Raw genomic sequence first — 25,036 nt, forward strand, 5'->3', positions numbered from 1 at the left:
CACCTAGTAAACCCCTACAAGTGAGGTGAGGCACTGGGAGTTTTGATGTAGGGACATCAGGCTTCTAAGAGGCTGTCCCTGCCAACTTCCCGGTTCTCCACTTGTTTTACATGGTTCAGGAAGCCAGATAAATAACAGCCTTCAGGCTAGGAGGGAAATGACTCCACACCTCTCCCCATTCTAGTCTCCTTCCTTTTTCATTCCTTCCCCTCTCAGAGGCATTCCGGGAGAGCAATTAGCCCAGTGATTTGCATTCCACAACAAGACTGCTATTACTCACTGACCTCAACATTACAGAATGCCATGATAAAGTTATTTTGGTACATTTTTATCCTTTTACACCTATAACTTTTCCAAGTAATTAAGAGGTAGTACTTAAGAGAAAAAAATAACACCTGCTTTTAACATTCCAATACATATAGATGTATAGCTACTAAACGTTAAAAAAGTTACAATCAACTGTCTATTCTCCCTTCTCTGCAGACTTCTGTAGCTGTCATCTGAAGTTTTCAACACCACCATAATCTACCATCTTTTAATAATGACTCCAAAATTCTTTCTGTACACATACAACTTTCAGCTAAACTATCATCTCTCTAGACCCCCAAAATCACTCAAAATTTCTTCCTTTTCAACTCCTTGGAGCATCTGCCTTACGGGGCTACCTGGTGTTGAATACATTGGAGAGGCATGGCCAAAAAAATCTCCTCAAAAAAAGGTTTCCCTCTTTTCAGGACAAAGACTTTCACCAATACAACCTCCGTTGGTGAAACATTCCATCTGAATCTACAGATATCCATCAAGAATGGAGACAGTAAGGGCAAGTCCAAGATTATGACACAACTCAACTGATAGCCTGGCTGTATGTGGAAATTACAAGCAGAGCTCAGCACAACTCAAAAAAACCTCCAAAAGTAATAGTGACACAGGGCAGAGATCACTAGCAAGAGTTCTAAAAATTGCCCACGATGGCAGCAAAACTACTGAGGTTTGAAAACGTGACAGCGACTCCAAAATGCCTTTCTTCTTTGTATAAGAGTAACTGGAAACAATATATCCCCATTCATTATAGGAAGAGATCAAAGACCAGGAAGGAGACATGTGCACACACTTGCATGGGTTCCTTGGAAGCACACAGCACCTGATGAATCACCGCATAAAAAAAGAAACCAAGAAGGAACACTGGACAATGAATGAGGTCGACACTGGACACTGAATGAGGTCGACTTAAAGCTCTGTGTAACAGGGTCTCTTCTTGGCAGGTCACAAGTGTTACTATCTAGCAGAGTGATCACACAGATATTTTTTCAAAGAATATATTCACCCAAAATCTTAAATTTTCCCAAGTCTGAGGATTAAAAAAAAAAAAAGCCAGATACAATGTCATAACTAGAGCCTGCTAGGACACCTTCCTAAACACTACAGAACCTCCACCGTTGGGAATTAACATACACTTGCACTTAAAACTTTAAACTTTTGTAGTCCTCTATTAAAAAAAAAAAGATATATTAATCTGTAAAGAAGCATTTTAGAAAAACTTCATGTATCATTGGCATTTTGAAATAAAAGTAACATCCATTTCTATGGGCTTAATATTCTATTCCACTTAATAAAATCTATCTTACTCTTTAAAAACAGGGATGGTGGCACTGTTTCAGAAAGAATTAAATTTATATAGTACAGTTATAACAAAATATTTCTCATTTTCAACAGTGTCATTCAGCTGACGTATTAGTTAGCTGAACTTAAAAGAAATGGTGCCTTGTGATAAATTCTCACCACAAGCATATTACAGTTTCTAAGGAGAAACAAAACAAGCATTTTACTGGAGCCCAACATCAGTGGATTCAAGCTCGACTAGACACAAGATGCTCATTCAAGAATCATGATGAACCTCACAGGTATAAGGCACCTGTGCCAGGAGCGAGGAACAGGAAGATTAACAATTCCTGCTCTCAAACTGAACATCACGGAGAGGTGTCAAAAAAGTAAACAACAACAAAATACGAATTTTTAAAAGTGCTATAAGAATTTCAAAAAGTAAGGCAGAGAGAGAGACCTAGGAGTGAATGGCATAAACCGTACACATAGCAAGAGAAGACTTCCAAATACCTAACCAGCCTCACAGAAAGGAGGCTAGAAGAAATATTTTAATGAAGAGATAACCAACTACCAAAATCCTTTAAACCCAGTAATTACAAAGGATACAATCACAGATGAAGATAACAGGTGTTTATTGGAGAATTATTTAACGTTAAGAGAAAAATCTCAAAACCAAAAACATCTAATAACAAGGATATTAGACACAGAATGGAGTATCAGTCATTAAAATGATATGAATGAAAAAAACATAAGAAAATGATAGTTTTCTTAAAAGCACACAATTATACCTACATTATCTCAAGCATGTTAGTAAGTGTACAAATTTTTTAAAGGATCAAAAATAAACAGAAGTAGGATCATGAGTGATTTTGTTTCATTTTTGTATTAGTCTGTATCCCCCAGACATTGTATCTCAGTGTTGTTACATCTTAAATTGGTAAAAATTATGTAAGTCACTGTATTTAAGATTTCCCTTTAAAACCATTAATAACCCTTTACATTTTCAGTGGTGAATACCTTGCCCCCAAATCCCACAGAACCCATGCATTTTAAGAGGTTAATTTTTATAAATTGTGTAGAATACCTGGCGAGTAGAGAGCAATTACACAGGTGTTCATTATATTCAATAATTTTAAATTCCCTTTAGGTCAAAATCACTACTGTGTTTTAGAGCTGCTATTTTTCATGGCACCTTGGCAAAAGAATATTAGTTTTTTGGGTTTTTTTCTTTCTGAATTCTAACATCTCTTAAGAAATGACTGCTATCTCCTTCTGAGATTCTACTTCCTTCCCAAAAAGAACAAGAGGAAGAAATTCAGTTAAATGTCAAGTTCCTCAAAGGGAAGACAGGAAATTAATGAAGGGGGCAGAATTTTGAAATATGGTTAATTCTTAAGACCCACCTACAAAAGTGTACTCCTTAACAGATTTATTAAAGAGTCTCTCACAGGTCAACATTTCATGGGATTGCACTCTCAACACTAAGAAGAACATATATTTATCCACACGAAGAAAGGGAGAAATCACATACCAGACTCTTACTAGGGAGTGCACTATATGTAATTATTTGGGGGAAAAATGTCTTTATAGGTTTTTACGAGCTGCTTGGGGTATGTGTGCAGGAGTGGTGGTGGTGTGGAAGATCCGGGGAAACTCAAAAAACCAAAGATGGTGACCAACTGCTCTACATAATAAAGGAATGAGGAATTTGAACTTGCAAAGTAGAGGAAGACTTGCAGGACATATGAAGGCCCATTTTATTTTCAGTCAAGCCCACATTGCTCACTTATATATTTGTAAAAATTGATTCTTTTACCCAGAGTAGTAATGAATTCTGCACCTAAGTTGCACAAGACCATAAACAGACTCAACTGATTTATAGATAGCATACCTGGGCTATCCACACATATAAACTTAGTACATATATATATTCATTTTTAGTTTTGACAAATGTGTATGTGTATAACATCCATTTAGAGAAAGAGATCTACAAGACTTTTTTTTTTCTTTTTAATATTAGCATCTCTTTTAGTTCTCCTACTCCATTCTCCACTCAGAGGCAATGGGGAACAGGTGTCATTCGTTTCAGTACCTAAGTCTACCTCCACAAATAATACTGCAGTGCTCCAGCTTGCTTTTTCACTTTCAGGTGTTATCAATGGCTACCAACACCATTCTTTCTCCCACTCCCAACACAAACAGTAATGTGTCCTAAAGAAATTCTATCTAGAACATATAAAGAAACTGCGACTCAATAACAAAGGCAGACAACCTAAATAAAAAGTGAACAAAAGATCTGAATGGACACTATACATTACTGGAACCCAAAATGTCCATCAACAGGTAAATGGGCATATTGTGGTATATCCATTGAGGCAAATCCTCGTATCAGCGATAAAAAAATTGAACTACTAATATATATAGCATGGGTGAATTTCAGTGACAGCTGAATGAGAGCCAGTCCAAAAAGAGCACATACTGCGTGATTCCGTGTAGAAGAAAATTCTACAAGATTCAAATTAATCTATAATGACAGAGAGTGTTGAGTGATTGCCTGGGGAAAGGAGGTGATAGAAAAAGGGAAGGAAGATTACAAAAAGGCATAGAAAATTTTTAGGGGAATGGCTGTGCTCATGAACCTGACCATGGTGATATTTCCCTGCAATATATACATAACAAGTTTTTCACTTTATTTTTTTTTAAAAGATTTTATTTATTTGACAGAGAGAGACACAGCGAGAGAGGAACACAAGCAGGTGTAGGAGGACAGGGAGAAGCAGGCTTCCCGCCGAGCAGGGAGCCTGATGCGGGGCTGGATCCCAGGACCCTGGGATCATGACCTGAGCAGAAGGCAGACGCTTAATGACTGAGCCACCCAGGCGCCCCACAAGTTTTTCGCTTTAAATATGTGCATTTTACCATATGTCAATCACTTCTTAATAAGGCCGTAACAATTTTTTTTAATTATGAAAGAAAAAAATAGGACAAATACACTACATAGGAGTTCTGAACTCACATGTGGGACTTTCTGACTATGGAGTTCACTGTAGGGTGATCAAACTGGGACTTTTTTTTTTTTTTGGACAAACCCCTCACACAAACAGAGCCAATGCCAGAATCTTTAGGTCTTTTTCCCTGACCTGGTCAGAGTCAGAACTTCAACTCTGGCCAGCAGCCTGAAAGCTAAGAGAGGGAAGGCGGCTGGGAATCTTAACATAAACTCAACACATTCTCACATTTTAGTATACTTTTGGTGGGGAGCAGAGTTAAATGCCAGTTATACTCCACTTCTTTAACTGGAAGTCTTAGATAAATACATTTACTGAAAAGCTGTAGGTTATTTCATGAATGACACACAGCGTAACACAGATGAAACATCAAATGATGGTAAACTAGTTAAAAGACAAAATTAGAAGGCAAACCTAAAAGAATAAACTTAAATTAAATGGCTGAAAAATTGGGGCAGGGTTGGGAGAGAAGATCTACAACAGCCATAAAAAATTTTTCAAGTCAAGAAAAAAAATTAATAAAACTCCTTGACCTTGTATTTTGCACTTTTTGGGGAGATAACAAAGAAACCCAGTGATTTACCCAAGGTCGCTTGGCTTTTTACTGGCAAAGGTAAAACTCATATTTAAATCTGGAGAAATCTGAACATATCAGAGAGTAAAAACCCAAATTAGAAATTTTAGGTCCAGTCACACATACCATAAAGACACACAGGCTCGGGTGCCTGGGTGGCTCCGTCGGTTGAGCATAGGCCGTTGCTCAGGTCATGATCCCAGGGTTCTGGGATGGACCCCACATCGGGCTGGCTGCTCAGTGGGGAGTCTGGTTCTCCCTCTCCTTCTGCCCTCCCCTCCCCACCCGGCTCATGCTCTCTCTCTCAAATAAATGAATAAAATCTTAAAAAAAAAAAAAAAAAGACACACAGGCTCTGAGAAAGGTAGGTACTCCTAGCAAAAGGAGTTAGACAGCAAGAGGTCCAGAGGCAAAAGTGGATCAGGTAGGTTCCAGCATTCAATTACATACAAAAATATAGTAGAGTTTAATCCCAAAGGCAGGTGATTGAAACTTTACCCTAAATCCGCTCCGCACACAGGGAGGCGTTGCCTAATTGATGTTTGTTTCTCGGATACCAGACATTCAGAGTTTGATGCTGGGGATCTCCTTTTCCTAGACTTTGCCATCATCTCTTTCCCGTATCACTGACCGACCTTCCTTGTATTCCGTCCTTTACTTGCATTGTTGCCCTTTAACTCCATAGTTCTCCACCATGGTATCAGTTGTCAGGACTGTCTAAAGACCGTGGTGATTCATTTTGTAAACAAAGAGTACTTCAAGCATCACTCACTTAATTTTAGGCGTAAGCAAGGAAGAATGACAGCAAAGAAACTGAAAATCTCGCGTAAGTCTAGATATTAGCAGGGCCGTGTGGAGTATGTGCCAATGTCATCTACATGTGTCCCAGTAGGAAAAGATAATGCCCTAACCCATTTCAACTTTTACTGGTTTCATTGATTTCTGCCTTCACAGATTTTTTTTTTCACTGCCAAAATCATTCTTCGCTCCTCTTTTGATCAGAAATTTAAGTATGTACTATTGCCATGTTAAAGCAGGAGCAAGTCTTAGAATTCCTTCTACAATAATCCCTTACCAACAATTAAGCCTATACAGTTTAAAAGGGTTGGAAGAACAATCACTGGAAAGTGAGTGAGCTGTGGAGAGCAACTTTTCTCAAGTGTTTTTTAATATAACAGCTTACATACTAAATCTATATAAATCATTAACTGTTTGAATGTTTGAAATTACGACTCATGAGCATTTAACATAAATGATAAAGTCAAGTACAGGCTTTCCTTTCTTGACCTAAGAAAGGCAGTTAGAAGAATAACCATACAACTACACTTCTTCCTGATGTCTACAATGATCCCACACCAGGTCATGAGCAAACAGTTCACTCTCAGTTCATGGAAAAGAGCTCTCTCAGAAAAATTAGAACCTTCAGCAAACATACATTTAAGAACTTAGCTCCAACAGTATTTCTATCAATAAAGAGCAACCACAAGAATTCATAGTTTAAATTTTAAACGATAATATATGCTTCAAACTATGGCATTTTACATCATGCAAAAGCTAATGGACTACAACACATCTTAAGAACCTCCATCCTGATGAAAGAAAAGCTGTCACAGAACTAACAGAAAAATGAAAATTGGTCATCTTAAGATATAAATTTTAGCTAGTATGACTCATTACAATCAGAATAAAACCTAGGAGACAAATTAATTCCTAAACTGCAATTAAGAAATGGAAGACTTCCTATATAGAAGCTAAATTCTACTGTCCTAGCAACATTCTATGGAATACAGCTGTCTTCCAAAAGTAAAACAAATTGTCCAATAAGTCCATCTAAGTTAACACTGCAAAGGTAAAAAGGCTTCAGAAATTCACCAAGAAAAATTCCTCAACCTTATGTTTTACCTTAACAACACAAGCCACACAATATCTAAGTCCTAAATCAATATGCCAAAAAACACTGATTGGACATTTGCTAAAGTTCTATAAACCCTCAAGAACCCACGTTCTTATCTCAACTCCTCTATATTATCTCCAAATGAAATTAATGACTAAGACAAAAACGATTTATAATAAATGGAAGTGTATGACCCATACTACAAGTACAGAGAAATTCAGACAAGGAAGTTAAGGAGTGATGACTGAGAAAAGTAGACTAACGCTGAGTTTTGAAGGATGGGAACACCTAGATAGACACAATCAAGGGTCCTCTCAGGTGAGAAGAAAAACATAATGAAGTCACAGCAAAGGGAATGAGGAGAGTGTGTACAGAAGACTGCCAGACTACATGTTTGTCACGTATCACCAGCACTAAGGTACTGCAGCACTGCTCTCAACGCCAGGAAACGTGATTCATAGTTTGACCTATGTGATCAGCACCCCCTGGAGGTGTGCAAAGTAGTGATCCCATTAAGTAATATAGAAAAGTGGTGATCCTGTTAAGGTAATACAAAAAAGTTAACAGGTGGGATGATCCACGAAAAAGGATTCTGTGAAATGAGGGAGCAAAGCATTAAAACACATTTACATAGATTCCATCCATATTAGCCTATCAAAGGATGTGAGAAGAACCAAATGGGAAAACTGCATAAACCAGCAATCCTGGAGTTTGGTTTTGCCCCTCTTCCCCTAAGGGACCCCCTATTAATATTTCTTAGAGCCAGTGTTCTAAAACACACTTTGGAAAATACTGAACTACTTTATAAAAAGCCTTCAGAGTCAAGTTGCATGTTGATAAAGAGAAAAATGAGGAACCCTTGAAAGTTTTAGTGAAGAAATGACAGCAGGAAAGCTATTTAAAAACAAACAAAAAAAGGTCTGGTACAAATAGGAAAGATAGATTAAAGCAGCAGATCTGAGCATTTTGAGAGTAAAAGATAGTTTAATATCCTTCTGAGAGCAAATTCACTGAGTACAGTGAACAATAAATCCACACTGTTAATAATCAAGTTATTTAAAAAGCATCTTTTAAACAACCAAATCCTTTTTCAGATCTATTTTTCAGAAAGTACAACTTTTCCTTCTAAAGTTACCAGGTCTTTACAGTAGTCATACCAGCTTACAGTTAGGCAGTATAATCTCAGATTTCACAATGTAAGCAAGCGCTGGTCCATTCAAGACTTATCTTTATTCTTTCCCCCAGAGGCCCAGGTGACAATAATATTAATACAAAGCAGCTATCCTGGAGGTTGACATACCATATTATTGGAAGTTATTGCACTTAGAAATTTACCAAAGAGTTAACTAAAAACACGGCATACTGTTTAAAACAGTTAACACTATTCTAGGAAAAATTTAATAATAGTGTATCTGGATCTCTCCGCCAGAAATCTTTATTAGTTTCGATTTCCATAGTCATTTGTAAATTATAACCCATGATTCCTAAATATATCCTAAAGCACAGCCAACAAGCCAAAGCTTTTGGAACAAACAACAAAAAAATGTTCAACAGAGTCTTCAAATGGATTTACTTTGAAATTAATTTCATCATAAAATGTATTTTAAATACAATACAGGCTATTTACTATCCTGTTATAATGAAGCAAAATCAACTATTTTAAGACTGGTCTTAAGTAATCCATATGTGGCATATAGTATTAGATAAAATAGTTTTAAAAAGTCAAACCAGTTTACATCAACTGGACTTTATGGTAGATTGCTATACAAATTGTTATTTAGCGTTTTAAGTAAAAGAGCAGTAACTTCTGTTTTAATGCACAGAGTAGTAAGTTACCAGTCTTATATCATTAATATTATTGAAAAATCATTAGGCACTAACCTGCTGCTTTTGAAGGAACAGCTAGCTGCCTGTTAACTGAAATTGGTAAGGACCACCACTTATCCACCAATTGATGTCCTTTTAGTCTGAAGGAATATCCAAAGTTTTTCCTTCTAACAAAAAATAAGAGCTAGACTAAAGCATAAATATTCAGTGCCTTACTGACATAGGATTCATTATTTTTAAGTCAGTCCCCATGTTGAAGTCACTTGGAAATGGCAGACATGGGGACATGAAAACAAAAAGAGAACATTATTTGTCTAGGAGTTCACAACACTTAGTAAGTAACTTAACAAATAACCACAGATGGATCTTCTGAAAGAAGACAGTGAACACAAATAACAAAAGTATTTTCAATTTACCAGGTTTACAATGGTTATAAAAGCCACCAATCCACAAGTCAAGCCTGGCTACAAGAGTCAAAACTATTTGAAAGCGCTAACTCTATGTTCAAAGTCAAATAAATCAACGATGTTATAAAGGCATCTCTATTACATAATTTTAGCGTAGTTATAAATTTAACATGTTTCTCAAAATGCAGACTACTGGGCCCCATCCCAAATCTGCTGAATCAGAATTGCAGGGGCAATGCCAGGGAGTCTGCACTTTCAGTGACTCCCCCAGGTGACCCTCACGCACACAAATGCTGAAGAACCACTATCTTCCTTGTGAGATTTATAAAAAGCTTTTGAATTTCAGGAACTAAAATCTCCTCCTTTGAGACCTTTGTAAACTAAATGTCATTACAAATTAACATTTCAAAAAGATTTATGGAATACGTATGTTTGGCAGAAAAACAAGTGCATTAAAAAAATTATAGCCAAAATTAAAAGAAGAAACTTTTAGTATAGGCCATTTTATTTTTGACACAAGATTTAAGACACCCTTCCATCATTTCAAAGACCAACAGATCTTTGCAAAAATTCCTTAAAGATAATCCAATCAACATTATTAAAAAATATACTACTTCAAATATGTTCAAATACATTTTACTCAGATGTTAATAAGTAAATCAGGGTATGAGCTGTTTACATTATGCCAAATATAAGCAATAGATTATATTTACACAGTTAAACCCAAACAAATCTGTTTATATTCCAGTATTAAATTTACTCTGGTCAGAAACTGATTTTTCATAAACTTACGTAACTTTCACAAATGCACATAAAAACATGTATAATGGAAAGAGCAATGGAGTAAAAACAAGAAGCCATCTAGAGTCCAGTTCTGGCTAATCTAGCTGCTAGCTATGTGACCTTAGGGCCTAGACAAATCATTTTACCTATCTGGGGTGGATGGGAGTTAAGTACAACCATCTATTTTACTCATCTCACAGGTCTATTTGTTGTGAGACTCAAGAGGTAGTATGTGATATATTCCGAAATACTGTAAAACACTTTATAAATCAAAAGCATTATTACTAAGAAAGCAAAATTCAAGAGACACTATCTTTAGGAGCCGGCTGCACAACAGACTATTACAGAAACAATGAAGAACATAAAAATCGCCTTTCAGATTCAATTACCTATTAGGCGTTATTGTGTATTCTATAAATTACAAATAAAATACACATGAATTCACTTCAGTTACCTGACCAATGTCCCCACTTATAAGACTTATTTCATGCGTAAAGACAGAAATGAAATTAGATGGGCCACCAACTGGTAACTGTCAAAACTAGTCACTAAGTATACTATTCTCTCAATTTCCATAATAAAATTTTGTAAACGCTAAAAAATAAATCTTTTCAAAGTTTATCTTTAAAAAATTTTTTTCCCATAACCACTGAATCATTTGCCTTCAATGTTACCACAGACTCTATATATTTCAAGATAAGCTACTCACATTATCCTTTCATATATCACGATACCTACTAGAAAATAATATTCCCCTCCAACTGGACAAGTAAGGTCTTAGTCAAGATGCAAAAATTTAATTAAATTTCTGCTTTCTGATGTTTTTACTCCTTTATTGTTTAGCTCATTCACTACAAAATTCAAGAATTAAAAAGTGAAAACAACCAATTTCAACTGCTTGTATATGTAACAAAGTAAGAAAAAAAGAGGGCAAATACTTCTGTTGTTAGTACATAAAGACTGATAGTTGTAATTTGCCATTCCTCTTAAAACCTGTTGACCTATACAACTCAGTTCACATGGTGAGACTGTTTCATTCAAGATGAAGTTAGCATATCTGTCAGACAAAGGCATTTAGTAAAATTTAACCCTCAAATCAGAGTCTATCAAATTACACATAACAATGTATAATTACTCTGCATACATCAACCTAATTACTCAAATAAAGTCAACATGGGGCCATATTCCACAGACTGAAAAAGCATAAGCCACTCTTCTCTCAAGCAAATTCTGAATTCAATTTTAACTTAATAAAACAACTATAACTTAAACAGCTTATGCTTTAGAGTGGACTATGAAAAAATCCAAGTGTTCAATTACAACAAATGCAGATATAAGGGCAATAATATCTTGTGGTCAGTAATGAAAACTATATTTGGTAACTTGGACACATTCATTCATTCATTCCGTGAGAGCTAAATCTTTGTTACATCCTTAGTCGCAATTATCAAAAAGTATCCTATACCTGAAGAGACAGTGTACCTTAAATTTTTTATTTGAGAAAGAGGGGGACAGGAAGGAGCAAGTGGGCAGGGAAGGAAATCTCACCGATTCAGCTGTCACTACTGCATTTATTTTCTAAGCATTAAAAATTCCATTTATTTTTGTATGAGATGCATTTGATAGGAGCCATATATAGAAACCACTTTTCCCAACATGGTCTTTAATAACTTTGAATGTACCTTCTCCTGCTAGAAGTCCTCATTTGTATCATTTAAAAACAATTATAAAACTCGCAGCAAAGCCATAAAAGGCAAGCTGTTAGAAGATGAAAAACAAAAAAAAAATTACTATAACCTTACTCAAGGTTAATAATTTTACAGATATTTTGCATATTTCCTGCAGAATCTGTTAATAGCACAAAAGCTAAAAACTAACTGTAAAACCACTATCATGCTGCTAGGTACCTTGATTTGGTGGCAATAGGTAGTTTTAAATTTCTATTTACAAAGCAGCTATTTCCTTATTTCTTTTCCTAGGCAGGTCCAGACTATCATTACTCCTATTATCGTAAGCACATCAAAACTAGTTTCTCATCTCATCTCAGAATCCTACATTTAATCTCAAGCTTCAATTAAAAAACCAGTATTTCCCATGTAACTGCAGGAATATCCCCATTAATACAGAATAATAGACAATTTCATCTTATATGTCTAAATGGGGATGTCATGATAGCCGCTGCCATAAAAATCAAGAAGGCGTACTCTGAATTTTTACCATTTTAATAAAAAAAAATCACGAAATTTTAAATTAAAGGTGGCGCTCTGTCCTCAACTCACCCGATTGTGACTCACTTTTGCAGACTATATGGTAGGAAATAACAGTTACTTTTCAAAGATCTTTGCAGTTACACCCCAACCAAAATCAGGACAGAGATCCACCCTTAATTACAGCAATTTAACTGTCTCATCCAAAGCAAGGTAGAAACTAACACGTCCCCCTGAAATCATGGCTAAATAAGCCCATTTCACACACTAGTTTTTAAAGATTCCTTGTATACGTTTCTACCTACTTCACATTTGAATGCACCAGGATGAAAAGAAAAAAAGGGGGGGTACCCAAATGAAATGCACAAGTACAAAAAGCAGATTCTCCTCCAATCCCTCTAATTCCCCCAATCCGCGTCTGCCACACACAAGGACAGGGACTCTAGGGAAGGCTAGCAGCAGGGCAAGCGATGAAGGCCCTTTATTGACTCACGTGGGCCACCATCCAAAGGGTTACACACCCTCTGCTCGAGGACAGCCTCGTACAAAGCAGATCCTTAAAAGTACTTCTTATTATAAAATACACCCACGCTGAGCAAGAGATTTTAAAAATATGACTGTCCTCAGGTGGGGGAGGTTAAACACAACAAAGGCTTCCATGTTGAAAGACAGTCCAGATATATGCATATACCTATACACATATGAAAAAACATCCATGTAACTAATTTATCATGAACAGCAATCGATACCAACAGGAGCCATTAGATTATTAATAAAGCCAGAAAAGTAGCCTGCATAACAGCCAAAGGTGATTGTCTGCCGCGCTCTAACCCCAGGGAAAGGTAAAAATACCGTGTGGAGCAGGGTCCAGCCCACCCCAGATTTACAGACCCCCTTAGCGCTGCCTTAGTACCCCCTGACCCCCACCCCACTCGGCGCCAAGCACCGCTGCACCACACAGGATGCGAGCACTCGCAGCGCTGCGAGTCCCGCAGAAAACTGGTGAATGAAATGCGCACGGAGACCAACCTAGCCAGTGACCGCGGCGCAGAACCAGGGGTCGCTAACTAGCTTAGCCACAAGATTCTCCAGCAGGATGGGATAAATGGGATAAAGGGAGCACACCCCCCGCCCCCGCAACTAGAATGCGGTTCTTTCCTATTGACCCTTTCCAAAGAGGGAGTGGAGGACGCACGGTTTTTTGTTTTTGTTTTTTTTCCTTTTAAACTTAGTCCAAAAAATCTGAATCGGAAGCAACCGTGAACATCCTGGGGGGGCCAGGCAGGAGACACCGGGAGAAAAGCGAGGCGGCTCTCTTTTAACTCCCGCGGAATCACCGTCCGGTGTGACAACGCATCAATCAACCAGCCCCAGCCAGGGGCCGACGAGGGGCCCCCGCCCTCAGCCCGCGAAGCGCCAGTGGGGCAGAAGCAGGGATTAGAGGGTGACCCTCCCGGGGCGCGGGGAAAGAGTGCCGGGCACCGCTGCCCTCAAGGTCACCACACGCCGGGGCGGGGGCGGCCAGCGGCAGGATGGACTATGGCGCGGCCGAGGCGGCTGGAAGACACCGAAGAGCTGCGGGTGTAGACAGAAGCCGCACGGAGCCCCGTCCCTCGGGCTCTAGGCGGGGACTCCCGGCCGGACCCAGCGCTGAGGCGCACGCTGAGGAACCCGCTCACCTTTATGATCTCCCAGGGCGGGCGCGGCAGGAGACAACCTGCGAGGGGCGCCCCGAACGCCCCCGCCAACTTCTCCGAACCGCGCCGCAGTCCGCTGGGCACCCAGCGGTCAGGAACCCCGCCGCGACGCCCCGACCTCGGCGTTCCGCCCGGCCTCCCCCGCAGGTGACCTGACCCGCCGCCACCGCCGCGGGCGGGCGGCAGCCGCCACTCACCTCACCCGGCAGCAGGAACCATTTTCCGAGGGGGGGAAGGTAGGGGAGGCTGCAGGAGGGTCGGGGTGGTGGGAGGGAGCGGTGAGGGGCAGCGGGAAGCACGGAGAATGGGGGCTCGGTCCTCCGCTCGTCCGCAGCCGACTCGTAGGGCTCGGGGCGCCACGCGGAGGTGCAGCTACACCTCGAGGATGAGGCGGTCGCGGAGCCCAGAGGCTCAGCGTCCACCAGCCGGGGCTCCCTACTCACGCTGCACTGCGAGGAGGCGGCGGCGGAGGAGGAGGCGGCGCCCAGCCCGGCCCCCGCCCAGAGCCCGGCAGCCACCGAGTGGCCGCCCGCGTCCCCGCAGGACCCGCCTCCTCGGCTCCGCAGAGCCGCACACAGGGCGCGCCGCGCTCAGCACGGGCAGCTCCGCCAGCCTCACGCCGCCGTCCGCAACAGCAGCGGCGGGCGGGGTGCAGCCCCCTTCGTGAGCACCGCAGCCCGGTCCGCTCCGGGCGGGGCCGCGGCTACCCGAGAGCGGACGGCCGAGCACGAGGGGGATGCGCAAAGCTTCGGGGCAGGGGCCCCGTTTGCAAGGGGTGGCCCGCAAGATTGCCGGGGTAGGCAGGGGGAGGTAAACGCTCACCCGTTCCGGTCTGGCGCTCCCTTCTTTCCACACCCACACGCCTCCCGCTCCACGCTGGCGGCGCAGCTGCTCCCGCTGCCACTGCCGCCGCCGCCGCCGCCGCCGAAGCTCGCGCCGCCGCTGCTGCCGCCTTGGCTGGGCGCGGTCACGTGACGCAGCCCGCGGGGAGCCTGGGGGCGGGCAAGCGCGCGCGCGCGCGCGCGGAGGAAGCGCGGCTCGGACGGGGATTAGAAGCGGAGCGCCGTGGAGAGGGCGTTTAAGGGGAGGACCCGGCGAGCGCGTCCCCGGCTGGCGAGCGCGCGCCCGGCGATTAGAACTTGCCGCGCGGCCGGGAAAGGGTGTCCGGAGTGAGGGGCGGGGGACTCGCGCCTCCACGCGCCCCTCCCTCTCTTCCCTGCCCGAGAGCCTTGGTTCGCCGCTGCCCCCGCCCCCTCCCGCTCGCTCCTTTCCTCCTGCTGCTGCCTGCGATTGGCTGAGAAGCTCTGACGTCCGTGTTTCCATGACGTATCGGGGCGGGGGAGGGGCGGCGGGGGAGGAGGGGGTGGCTCGGGCGCGCGGGGCGGTGACACCGTCAGTCGCAGCTGCCGTTTGGGCGCGGGGCCGTGAGGCTGCCGCGAGTGTGGAGGCAGGACGGCGATGACTGCTGCAGGCGGACGCAGGCACTCTTCACCTGGGGGCCCCGCCCGAACCATCCTCAGGCCTGTGCCCCTCCAGAGCCTGGGAGCTAGGCCGGCGGGCGGGCGAGGGCGAGCGCTCTTGGCGAGGACAGGTTCAGGCTGACCCCGCGCCCGCGGACATTTGAAAGGCTCCTCGCGGCGTCTCTGCTCCGCTCAGTACTGGACTCGCTGCCTGTCCCGGGTCGTGACGCACGCGCCGGACGACGAAAGTGCCTCAGCTTGCTCTCTCCTTGAGGAGAGCCCACTCCCCCGACGGGGGCGGGGCGCCTGTATTCCTGTCTTGTCGGGCCCGAGACACCGGGGATCCCCGCTGCAGCGCCCAAAGGGTTAACTACCGGCGTGCCTTAGTATCTGCGCTTAAAATCCCCATGTTTTCGTTTTTAGGTTTGCTTTTTCTCCCTATACCCAGCCGTTGGCTCTTTTAGTTCACTTTGTAGCATCTCAGCCCTGCACCCTTCTTTCGTGTGGGTGAAAAAACACGGAGTAACGTGCGGGATTTATATGCTAAACGATAACCTGCTTTGCTCCAAACTTCGAGAGATTTTGCAAGTTAATAAAAAAGAAACTACCCGTAGAGACATCTACTTAAAAGATAAAATGGTTTTTCCTTCACAAACATGCACACATGGATGTAAAGATTTGTATCTTGCCTAAGACACCGTGTTCCATCTTCCTCCAATCGCCTCTATTTGAACTAACCATCGACGCTCGTTCAGAGACCTTATTAATGTTATTTTCAGTATCACTTAATCAGAACAAAAAAAAATAAAATAAAATAGGTTCTGAAGAGTCTCCTCCCTTCTCTTAACTCCAGGACAGGAAAAATTAATATTTGTAACGTCGTCTTAAGAGCAGACAGGCGATGCAAAAGACTTTATTACGTATGTTCACTCTCTGGTAGCATTTATTTTGAAATATTTTAAAGGCTTAGAAACAAAATACATAAAAAGTTTCAAAAGCAAAAAATTCCCAAGTTAACCCTGTTAAAAATAGTTTTTTTCATCAATTTATATATCTTACCAGGTTAGACATTACCTTTTGAGCTGTGCCCTTGACATGCAAAATTAGCACTTGGGCAAAATGACACAGTTTTTCCTCTCTTTACTTTTAATCACTGTTAAGGAATTGGTTGGTGACACTATTCCTGACACTATTTCAAGACTTCTTAACAGAAGAATAACTTTTCAAAATGGCTTAGAGAAATTTAAGAATCATTGGCTTTTGTCCAACTTTTCCTCCAAGGAAGTCACAATAGAAAATCGAATTATGTATCCTACTTTAATCAAGAATTTGACATTAAAGCAATATATGAATCATTGGTACAGTACACTAGCAAAATGGATAATAGATTAAACTAGAATCTGTTCACTTTGTGGGTTTGTTGCAATTCCAGACAATAAAATATATGTTTTAAAGTGTTGTGGCCATGAAAAATTACTCAGCATCTTCATTTTAAGACATGATTTCAATAGAGTTTTCATTTATGGAGATTATATACATATATATCCTAGAACATATTTATATGCATTTTAATGAAATGTGAGTCACACACACTGATATACTTTCACTGTCAAAGTCAAGACGATTGTACTGTGTAGTTTGGTTTTTATATTTTTATTCTTCAAACAGCAAGTGAAGCCTGAAAACAATATAGAAATAACTGCACACATTACATAAGGAAATTCATTTTTTCTCCAAAAGTTTTATTACTGAAACCACCTTATTGACATAATTCTCAATGTAAAAATCAAGAAAATATTGCTTAATTAGCACTTCCTAAAAATGGAACTACTTGAATTCAAAGATGCTACTGTATAAGAAATAGCCATATTCTCTAATCTTGGACCTCACTTGTCCCATGGATTTAATTGAACTAGAGATATATGAGTGCATAATAATAAAATAATGCAATATTTGTTGAAATACTTTTACAAAGTTCTTTTAATACACTTTGAATATCTGAGTATCTTTTTTTTAGTTACAATGCATATTTAAATCCTATGGCAAGTTACTATTTTGGATATTAACACTATTTGAAGATAGACCATGTATTCAAAATAGTATATTTATTTGCAAACTAGTAAAGTATATTCCATTTAGTGGAGCAAATCTAAACTATTGATTGTTTTCTGGTAAGTCGATCGATTCAACATGAACTAATCATGTATAATCCATAGAGACAGTTTTCTAAAATATTCACTGTAATTACATGTAAAAGGAAACATTAAGATCTTTACCCCCAAGAATTCTGTCACATGGCGCCTGGGTGGCTCAGTCGTTAAGTGTCTGACTTCCACTCCCCCTGCTTGTGTTCCCCTTTCTCACTATGTCTCTCTCTGCCAAATAAAATCCTTAAAAAAATAAATTCTGTCACATGCATCTAGCAGTAGGACAAAATAAAGACATGCCAACGGCAGCATATACTTAAAACCATACAATTTCCCCAATTTATACATATGTGAATATATCAGTTCCAATCATTGCAAAATGCTAAAGAGAATTGACACATGTAAAGAGGCAGGAGAGAAGAAATATTCAATGCTTCATAAAAAGTAGTTGTATATATTCTCCAGCTTCCATTAACCTGGATCACCAGAGAGAGATGTCGAGAGAAACATTACTTAGCTGAAAACCACAGAAAACTTTTATCTATTAGTAACAAATTAATTACATTTGCTGAATTAAATGAAGTATGATTTTCAGGTGAGCCTAAAACAAGCATTTTCAAGTCACATAATGGAAAATTTTTATAGGTGAAAAATGCAAAATGGTTAGTTGTCATTATTTGACAGGAATTATTTAACACCCTGTACTTTTCTAGGTATAAGGCATTTTTTTCTACCCCAAATATTATATAATCTAGGTCATAGAGTATGGTCCTAAATTTAAATTCCCGAGAATCAAAAGAGGGAAAGCTCATACTTAAATGGTTAGGAAGTTTTCCTAAAAGAGGATTTAGACTTGACTTGTGCCACAGAAGACATCTAGGATTTAAATTAATGCAAAAGAAGATGGGCAGGAGAAATGTCCAGAAAAGTACCTGGTAATTAACATCCATTTTCCTATCCTTTCATTAGACATGAAACATATATTTACTACCTTTGATATTCTTTACCTCTATATGAGGAACTCATTTATTTTTTCATTAATAGTGGTGAGTTATGGTGTATCGTAGTGTTGTTGTGAGGTTTTGGTGAGATATTTATACAAAGCTCTTAACAGAACACTTATGTATAGTCAATGCCAATAAAGGTTGTCATTGTTACTCATAGGCATTCATTCTTTATCCCTTACTACTAAATAAATGTACAGCAAATTAAAATGTACATTTTTACTTTACTTACTTTACTTTGATGAATATGGGTTTATTATTCTCACATTAGAAGTCCAGTGGTAGGTGACGGTATGACTGATTCAGCTGCTGAACACAGCCCTCAAGGATCCAGGCTCACAAGCTTTCTGCTCCACCATCTCCGGCGTAGGCTAACTTTGCTATCTTTTTATGCTAACAATAGGAAATTCAGCTGGATTGTTTCACATTCAGGGAGAATCTTACATTTTCCAGGTTTTTTAGTGCTTAGATTTCTACAGTTTTTCATTGTTGCCCAGCTTTTCTTGGACACTCTTGTTTTTCATGACATTAGAATGTGCAGAAGAATCACCCGTACGAGCTTAACAATGCAGATTCCCGGAGCCATACAGAGCTTCTGACTAAATCGGTTCAGAGTGGATCCAGTGAAAACACAATTTGGACAGTTAACTTTAGGTGGTTTTGAAGCACCTTATCATCTCTTTCTCTCCATTGTTACAATGTTCTTTTGTTATGTCCTTCATTAGTTCTTCCTTCTCTTTCCCTGGCTAGTTCCAATACTAAATTCCTATACTTGAACATTTTTCCGTATCCTAACTTCTATAAAGCTCACCTATTTTCATGACTTCAGCCCCTTGAAGACAAAACTAATGTCACTCTTTCATTTATTCATTAACCAGTCGTTAATGAATCCTGATCCTGACAAACGCCCTCTCAGCTTACTAAGGTAGGAAAAACAAAGATGTCTATTTAGGAGGCATTGGCATCAAGGTGATAGTTCATCTATCCATTATACAAACAAACAGAAACTGGCACATAAGAGGTGCTTAAAGTAAAAATAGATTGACATGAATGAATGAACAAGTGAACTATCACTTCTTCAACAATGAATTCTAAATTTATATCCACTGCCTTGCTCTTTTATTCCGGTCACCCCAGGGAACTTCTTTCAGTGTAAATTTGTTTTTTCTTACTGATAGAAATGTTGGAAGGAAGCCAATTTATCAGTCATCAAAAACCAAGTTACTGAAAGTCAGTTGTTTTTTTTAACTTATATATTTTTGATGGCAGAGAAAAGGTGGGCAAGGGAGATAAGATGAAAATGCTGGGGAGTGGGTGCAGAGGTCAGATTAAGGTAGGATCTAAAGCGGATAGAGGGTATTTGCCTTGAAAATAAAAAGGACTCTCTTTCTCTGATGTAGAAGAAGGCATTAAAAAAAGTGTGAAGGAAAGGTAAAAATTGAAGTTTAGAGGAAGGATGACATAGGCATATAAATGGCATCTTAATATTCCTTATATAAGAGCTGTTTATGGTCATCAACCAGAATTGAGTAAGGCTAAGGACTGGATTGGGAAGATTAAAGAAACTAAAGGATGAGCAAAGGATAGAGAAAATGTTATCCAAGGCCCAAATAAATGTAGAGTATGATTTTACAGCAATTGAGGTTTGCATGATGTTCTCTGGTGACTCAGAGTTGGGGTTTCCCATTGCGGTTACAGTTGTTAAGAATTCAAGAGAATCTGGCACAGAGCTTCTCAGTAGGGATGGACATGGCACTGATGCCCATGCTGTATTAGTCCTCTGGGGCTGCCATACCAAATACCACAGGCTGGGTGGCTTAAACAACAAAAATTTATCTTCTCACAGTGCTGAAGGCCAGAAGTCCAAGATCAAGGTGCTTTAAGGCTTGGTTTCTGGTGAGGCCTCCCTCCCGGACGTGTAGACAGCCACCTTTTCGCTATGTTTTTACATTGCCTTTCTTCTGTGTGTATACATGGAGAAAAAGATCTTTGGTGTTTTAATCCTTTTCTAACAGTGACTCTGGTCCCATGGGATTAGGGCTCTACCCTTAATATCTCATTTAACCTTAATTACCTCCCTAAATGCCCTCTCCACATCCACTCATGGTAGGGGCTAGGGCTTCAACAGAGGAATTAGGAGGGGACACAAGTCAGTTCATAACACAGACTCATCTGGTGAGCATTTTTCAGAATTCACATCTCAGGGTCCTTCCTCAGATCTACTGGATCAGATTTCCTGTGTTACACAACCCCACTGCTCAAATGTGTGTGTATGTGTATGCATGGCAGGGGGTGGATATAGCCAACCAATGCTGGGGGAAATATAGCCAACAATGTTACTATACAGTACGAAACAAGTACAAAAAATAGAAGATACCAAAAAGCACCCCACCCTCCAAAAAAAAAAGAAGAAGAAGAAAAGAAATCTACAGAGCTGGAAATAAAGAACTCAAAGGTAGACCAGCCAGTATGCAATAAGCAGATGTCAGCCCATGGGGACTACTCAACCTGGAAATAAGTCATGAATGTTAGTGTGAAGTTTTAATGATAGGAGATGTGGCTAGAGATGTGAGTGAGGCAGGGAACTGGAATTGAATCCTGTGTAAAGCCAAAAATCCTGCCTTCTAGACAGTGATGAGCTAGTACCAGTTTCTACCATTGGCCTTGCTGGGCTTTTCCAAAAACTCCCACATGTACCTATAAGAGAATCAGTGTTTGGATACCTGCCATGCTGAAGGCATCAACTGCCAAAGAGGCTTGCGGTGGAGTCTAGCCAAGAAAAAAGACTTTGTCCTTTCCTTCTCCTCCTTCCTCCCTGGCCTCGATGCTGAAAGAGCCATAGCTTGGCGAAGGGAGGGAAGAGGGTAAAAGCGCACCATCGGGGGAGAGGGAAAATACCTTTGAGGTATTTTGAGGGAAAATACCTCAGATGGAGATTGAACTTTGTAATGGTAGCGGACTAAGTTTTTATAGTTGCAAGGTCCCCCAAAAGTTTTTTAGAATCTGCTTCAGATATTATTAAGGAATAGGTATGGGGGATTCATTAGATCACGGTTGAAATTAGTTTAAGAAAAATACATCATTGAGTTGAGCTGAGGCCTTAACTGAGTAGGTGGGCAAATGTCATCAGAGTAAGAAAAATCAAGTGAGGGAGTTGAAAGAGAGAAAGCAATTTCAAATCATAGTTAAATGAAATGAAAAATAGCTTAGGCGGTTTTCAAGATACAGGCCTGAGGTGACAGGTAAGGCGTTCTTTTGGGGTAGAGACAGGGAGGGAGCACCAACTCTGAAATTTTGTAGATAAAACTGCTCAATTATTATCACCATGAAAACTTAGCAATAAGCCACATCTGGTCAGATGCATCTTCCTATTTCTACTCTTGAGACCTAAAAATACTTAAGTCTTTATGAAATTTCTTTATGGTAATGATGGAGAAACTTCTGGGGAAACCTTGACACAGAATCAAATTGTTCTTTCTACTCTACTTTCCTGGTTATTGTGAGTTTTCTGGTTCCAGACTACCAACCACATGCAGAGTATTTGCTTTGCCTTTCTCTTTTGGAACTTATGTCCTTCAGGTTCTCATTTTTTGCCCTGAACTCTAGTAACTGTGTCCTCTTAATCTGCTGCTTGCCTACCAATTTCTGACCCAATGATAGACTGACTTCTCAGATCTATTTATACTCACTTCTGCTTGCTTGTTGCTTAGTTTCTGACCTCACAGGCTCATCTAGAACTTTAATTATGCCTGTTTCTGAAAAAAAAAAATGTCCTAATGTCTGATTCCCTTGTCTTGTCAAGATTCTCAACTCCTCTGCAATTTTGGCTTTCCCAGTTCCAAATTCTAACCCCTTTATTGCTTTGCTTCTATCACACACAATCCCAGCATTTAGAGTTTGGTGTGTTTGTCCACTATCATTTTATTTCTTATTTTTTTCACCTATTTTTTTTTTTTTTTACATTTCTCAAATGCCTTGCTTCAATGTAAGCTATATGAGTTCACGCCACCACTGAACAAAGAGTTTATCAGAGCAAAATTGTTTTTCCCAAGTAATAATACCTTGTTTATAGGACTACAAGAACATGTCTACACTAAATCTGCCAAAAAAGGATGAAGATTTAATCATTTTTATTTGGTCATGTTAAATTCTCTTTGAGCCACCATTATTCTACTGATAAAATAGCATTCATATATGACTTCCCTTTATGATATTATTTTGGGGGGTAGTCCTAGTCTAACTACAGATTCTAACATTTTTAGTTCTCCCATTTTCTTAAATATGGCGTATCTTTGTTTCCCATCATCATGTTAATGCTTGTTTTCCATACAACTTGCAGTCCCTTTCGGTGATACATATTGTTACTATCCTTTACAACTTCTCTTCATGTCTTTAAAAATAAAATGCTAGATATTTAATAGCTTCATATTCTTCCTGTTTCAAGCCTTAGTCACCTTTTCCCAGATATTTAGAAACTTATACATTACTATTATAAACAGAAAAATAATGAAGCTGCCTCTGCCATTTAACTCTTTCTAATCTGCAAGAATTCAAACAGAAAACCAGATGTAGTATCATGTAAGTTATATTTTTTTTGCTTAATATCTTCCATGTTGGACATTTACCATTAGATTTTTCTAATACTAGGTATAGATAATTATCTTCCTTTCTTCCTTCTTCCTTTCTTTCTCTCTTACTTTTAAAGTAGGCTCCACAGGGGCCCCAGGATGGCTCAGTAGATTAAGATGAATCAAATAAATAAATAAAACCTTAAAAAAAATAAAGTAGACTCCACACCCAGCATGGTGCTTGAACTCATGGCCCTGAGATCAAGACTGAGCTAAGATTGAGTTGGACACTTAACTGACTGAGTCACCCAGGTGCCCCTGTATATTTCTTTCTAATTCAAACATTAAGGATAAATATAGTATAAAAAGTGAAAGAGGGGCAGCTGGGTGGCTCAGTCGGTTAAGCATCTACCTTCAACTCAGGTCATGATCCCAGGGTCCTGGGATCAAGCCCCACATTGAGTTACCTGCTCAGGAGGGAGCCTGCTCCTCCCTCTCCCTTTGCCCCTCCCCCCACTCTCTCTCTCAAATACATTAAAAAAAATCTTAAAAAAAAAGAGTGAAAGATTGTGTAATCACACCCCGACATAACCGGTGTAAAAAGTGGTATAATTTGTCCAGAGTAGTTCTTGCTGTGAGGGCATAAAAGGAAGCAGAGGGGGTGCCTGGGTGGCTCAGTTGGTTAAGCGACTGCCTTCGGCTCAGGTCATGATCCTGGAGTCCCGGGATCGAGTCCCGCATCGGGCTCCCTGCTCAGCAGGGAGTCTGCCTCTCCGTCTGACCTTCTTCCCTCTCATGCTCTCTCTCTACCATTCTCTCTCAATAAATAAATAAAAATCCTAAAAAAAAAAAAGGAAGCAGAGGGTATAGAGCTTGGATTTAGGGAATACAGACATCTAGTAGCCTTGACAAGTTATGAAATAGCAAGAAAAATAATTCCAAAGAAATATATAAACATGTGATGGTATAGTACACATTGCATAAATTCGTGTTGAGGGAATTAAAATTCACTGGAAAGACTATTATAGGAAAGATTAGTCTTAAACTTGGCTTTAAGGAGGAGGTACTAGAACATTTAGAAAAAGCCCAAACTTTGATGTAAGGCGGACCTGGATTCAAACCCCAGTTCTGAATTTTACCAGATGTGTGATCTTGGGCAAGTTCCTTAACTGCTCTTATTCTTTAGTTTTCCCCCTATGTAAAATGGGGACAATCTTTTAGTGTTGCCATGAGGATGAAATTACATCATGTAGTTTTTCATAGTATTCACTCAATGAGTAGGTGTTTAATATTCTTCATTGTCCCACATAATCTGCTACACTTTCTATTAAATCTTCATATTCTCTAGGGTATTCAAAAATAATACAATTTACTAGAAAATGTAGAAAATATAGTTAAAATTTATACAGCTTCAAAAGAATTTTTTAAATTTTATAACCCATATTCATCATTAAAAAGGAGATTTTAAAAAGTAAAGAATTTCGAAATGGTAAAGGAGTTGAGATTTAGGTTTTATTTGTGTGACTTATATACTAGTTAAACAAATAACTCAGATGATTTTTTGGATCATACAGAATCCCTCCATGCCCAGAAGATTGCCACCATTTGTTACGTTAAGGCCAAATCAATGGCTGTACAGTCATGGCAAGAACACTGGTAAGTGTTTCTGGGTAATGATTAAGCAAAGACATATGGTCTTTCCCTGAAAACAAAGACAAGCAATTCTTTAAGAAAGCTTAAAATGACCACTGAACTCTGAACCAGAGCCCAAATAATGAATACCAAGCTACCTCCTCAACAAGAAATGTTATCCCGGCAGTGCAGCTGTGAGCTAATTAAAAAGCCCAGACTGCTGTGC

At 40.0% G+C, this 25,036-nt stretch overlaps 1 protein-coding gene across 3 annotated transcripts in view; it reads right to left on the minus strand.

Moving 5' to 3' along the window:
* Positions 1 to 14,950, minus strand: part of ATP2B1 (ATPase plasma membrane Ca2+ transporting 1) — a 122,835-nt gene extending 107,885 nt beyond the window's left edge. Inside the window, exon 1 of one of the 3 annotated variants that reach the window (XM_028105393.2) lies at positions 14,822 to 14,950. The gene's annotated coding sequence lies outside the window, so the exon portion shown is untranslated. Of the gene's footprint in view, positions 1 to 14,196; positions 14,439 to 14,821 lie in introns of those variants that run through there. The other 2 variants (XM_028105390.2, XM_028105391.2) reach the window with 2 other exon arrangements.
* Positions 14,951 to 25,036: the final 10,086 nt, after the last annotated feature.

This window comes from Eumetopias jubatus, unplaced genomic scaffold (genome assembly GCF_037043125.1).
Source record: "Eumetopias jubatus isolate StellerSeaLion01/CBP00866 unplaced genomic scaffold, mEumJub1_p1.0 scaffold_8, whole genome shotgun sequence".
Taxonomy (NCBI): domain Eukaryota; kingdom Metazoa; phylum Chordata; class Mammalia; order Carnivora; family Otariidae; genus Eumetopias; species Eumetopias jubatus.